Consider the following 4,519-nt stretch of genomic DNA (forward strand, 5'->3'; position numbering starts at 1 on the left):
ATTCAGATAATTTCCTTTCCTTAGAAGAACCCTACAAGAAACTTTTTTATCGCTTCTCAAGCAATTAAGTTATGCTTTCCGGAACCTGGGCACTTTGTTTCTCTTGAGGTACGAAAGCTACCCGATCAGACAAACATAACAAAATTATAACAAATCATGATATACTGTTATGACGGTATTTCTAACATAATTTGATATAATTTTGGTCTCGTTAGTAGTTAAAATAACAAAAATTCTATCAGAACTTCTTAGCAGCAGTAGCAGAAATATAACAAAATTTGTTATGTTTTGAACAAAATTATATCAAAATTTGTTATGATATTTGTAACAGGGTTTGTTATAATTTTGTTAAAATATAACAAAAACTTCTTTGCCTTTATCTGCTATATCGACATTTTATTTCGGCTAAATTGCCAAAAATAGTACAACTATTTATTAGGAATATTCACAAATAGCACAGAAAAAAACTTTCATACATTTGAAAAATCGTTCCGGCCGCGGCCGGGATTGAACTCACGACACATCGCACAGAATGCAACAGTCTTAACCTCTGTGCTAGAACTACTCTTGAATGAAGGTAGATTAAATGCTTATATGATTTGGCCGATAGCTCATTCGGGGTTGTCAGTTTTTGCTTCGAGCTGTCTATAAATAGAAAATAAGCGTTCAATCCAAAGCCAATCAAGAAGACGAAGAAATTGAATCATGATAAGTTGCGCCACTTTAAGAATGTTGCACGAATTGCCATTAAATATGGTCGGTGTTAGATCAGACTGGACCAAGTCGCAAATTCAAAAAATGAGTTAATGATAGCTAGCGATCAACAATTTTCTAAGCTGCATTTTACTTTAATCAGACTGTCATAAATATTGCAAACAGCCATAGTTATCAGATGATTTCGAACGATTGATAGGTATTAAACATACAGAGCAACAAACTTTGAACACGTTTTTCTAGAAGAGTTTTGTCACTTGGTTCGGTTTGACTTAACGACGACCTTATATGATCGGTGTTAAGTCAGACCGAACCAACTGAGTGATTTCGAGAAAAACACGTTCGAAGTTTGCTGCTGCTGTGTAGTTTAAAGCTATCAATCATTCGAAATCATTTAATATCTTTGGCTGTTTGCAACATTTATGTAATCTGATTAGAGTAAAACATAGCTTAGGAAATTATCAGTCGTTTGCTGTCATTAACTTATTTTTTAAAATTTTGCGGCTTGGTCCGGTCTGATTTAACACCTACCATATAAGAAAATAATGCCAGGCTTCATTCTTGGTTTTTTGCTCAGTAGATGCTCAATTGACTATAGCGCCTCAACTAAACAGAATTCGAAAAAGTAGTGTAAAGGGCGTTTGTAGAGCTTATTATTATCTACACTATTGTTGAAGAAAGTATAGTTCTATCTTTTTTATTTACGACGCTATGCGATTGCTACCCCGATTGCTACAAATGAGTACTCTTTTTGCTACCAACGGGGTAGCAGCCACATAGCGCCATAAATACAAACGATAGAACTATACTTTCTTCAACAATAATGTAGATAATAATTAGCTCCACAATCGCCCTTTACACTACTTTTTCGAATTCGGTTTAGTTGAGGCGTTGTAGTCAAATGAGCATCTACTGAGCAAAAAACCGGGAATAAAGCCTGAATAATGCAATGACTCCTATGTTTCAGTTTTCGAGTCTGTAAACTTTTCTGTTCATTTTAGCAAGATTCAGCCACAGAAAAGATTAAAAACAACCATGAAATTAATTATTTAAATGATGTGAACTGTTGAAAGCCTAATTAAAAAGTAAATAAATAAATAAATAAATGATGTGTAGAAGAATCTATTCCTCAGTAATTATGCGAACTATTTAGATAATTTTTTTGTTTTGTTGGTTTGGAGAAAATTTTAACTACTTTTAAACTTTGTAAACATACATAAACCGAGAATATGATAAGATTTTATTTTATCTCAGTTATGTTCAGTCCAAGCATATAGCATATAGCATTAACTAAAAAAACTGGTTCTCTCATATATGACATTCTACAATGACATTCGAAAATAACTCTTTAGGTTATTTAAACAAAGACTTCTGTCAATACGTTCTTTAATTTCTAGTAATAAACTGCATGAGGTTCCTCAAGCGCGACTTGACAGGAGCGGCGTGTTACTGCATCGAGTATGTTTCTTAAGGTGCATTTAGATTAGGCAATTTTTTAGTTCTTGCTCGCATTAATCGTGGGGAGGACCAACCAGCACCAAATTTAGGATTTTTACATTCTGACCTAAAACAAACAATCTGACAAAATTTGGTTCAAATCCGTCAAGGTCGATTACATCTCGGATACTTCGCGTAGAATTACCCTAATACATGACTTTTAGATTTTAAATTTGCAATAATTTGAGAACGACCTAAGAAAAAAGTTTATATGATATAATGCGTAGAACATGATTTTGTTTTAGTTTTACAAAAACTTGTCAATTTTCAAAGATTATAAAAATTCCGAAAGAGCTCTTTACCAGATTTTAGAGCATTATTTGCGCTTAAAAAATATTAAAAAAAAGACATGTTTTGAGATAATTCACAATTTATGATTTTTATCGCGTATTTGCAAAGCTTTTTCTTTCAGTGTAATTGTTTACTGCAAATACACTTGATTTACTACGAATTTTGCTTTGACGTCATTTTCATAAAATAAATAATTTTCCAGATAGAATTTTTTGAAAAAAATATTCTAATTTCTAAATACGCTCTTTTTAAAAGTTACTCTTGACGAAAAAATATATTTCATGGAAAATGATTCAGTGCGGGATTGTAATTAGCAAAACTTCATTGCAATCAAAACTAGTCGGGACAAACCGTTTGCAAGCTGGAACAAGCTGAAATTGCTCTGTAACAAAATTATAACAAATTTTGATATAAGAGCAAAACTTGTAATAATTCTGTTAACCTCATTATTTTGTCTGATCAAAAATATAACAAGTTCGGTTATTTCTATCTAATTGAGATATTTTTTTGTTATATGTTTGTTATAATCATTTACTCAGGTACTGCACAGTAGCTAGTTTATCATGTGTTGTCTGTGTTTCAGAAGTTGAGAAATTATAGGGAAAATGCAGTATTTACTCGTAGATAAATAAACCAATACTATAAGCGCCTTATTCTGTCTGTACCGAAAACCAGGCCATGACAGCACAGATCATGTTTCCGTAGCAAGTATCGCTGCTTGCTCTCTAAATACTTATTACAAAGCTATAACAAATACGTGTGCATTTAAACTCAGCTGGTACGAGCACCTCACGAACACTCGCTTTCTCTTATCCGAGCAGGACTTGTTGTGGGTCCGAAAAAGAAAGGGTCCAAAATCGGTGTTAAGAACTATAATATTCGTGATACAACGATGTACAGATGTCAGTATCCTGGTTAAAACCCCAGTGCCACAGCCTATATTTAATAACAGAGTGAGCATCATTCGATATTTACACACAAGCGCTCTCTGTTGACTATTTTGTATGTAAAACTTAGCTGTAAGATCTTCATATATAACTGCATGTAACTTCATATATATTTTTGTATTTCAATATAATTTGATACCTGACGTTTAACAAAAGCGCTCTCTGTTGTCTAATAGTCTGTAGCATTTTACATACGTGCCTATTCAGTGACGGTAGAGAGAATTTTTTCCACGAATCACATGATAGCATTGGAAAGCTTATAGCAGCGAAAGGGAGCGCGCGTTCTGCTGATAGAGATTGCAACTTTGTGATTGTGTTAGTATGTGTTAGTATGTTGTGTTAGTATGTCAAAAAACTACAAGAATGCACCATACTGCTTCCAACAAGATTCGGCACCGTCTCACCAGGTGAAAGTTGTACAGACTTGGTGTGAGAATAATTATCTGGATTTTATTTCTTCGAATGAGTGGCTTGCCTTTTCGCCTGCTTTGAATCCTCTCGACTTCTATGCATTGGGTTACATGCTAGGCAAACTAGGGAGCACCAAAGGTTTGACTATGGATACTTTCAAACGGTGGTTGGAGAAGATTTGGGATGAAATACCTTAGGATTTGTTTTGTTTATAAGAAACGAAACCACTGCGACCAGCATTTAGATCTATTATGGTATGCTCCATTCTTAATCTATGTGCACTGTTTGACTTACCACCATTAATTCGAGTGATTGTCAGTACTCAATATGCATAGTTCTCCCAGTTAGGAACAGCACTTCTTATGAAGTTAATTGACTTATTGGGACTTACAGTCCAAATTGCCTCAGAATATCGTGCGTGCCAGCTGTAACGCTTTTCAGCAACGATTGCGACTGGTAATTAAGCCAAAGGAAAAAGACTTAAATTGGAATTATTTAATGCAAATGTTATTAAAATTTATGCAAATACTAAAATCCGAAAATAAAATTGCCATCGTGACCCATCATAAAGAAAAATGAATAGCTGAATAGACTGCAGCTGAAAACTTGCGGTATAACTGGTAAAATTAAAGTATTTTTTTAGTATTTTTATGGTATGT

Source organism: Sabethes cyaneus, chromosome 2 (assembly GCF_943734655.1).
Source record: "Sabethes cyaneus chromosome 2, idSabCyanKW18_F2, whole genome shotgun sequence".
NCBI classification, from domain to species: domain Eukaryota; kingdom Metazoa; phylum Arthropoda; class Insecta; order Diptera; family Culicidae; genus Sabethes; species Sabethes cyaneus.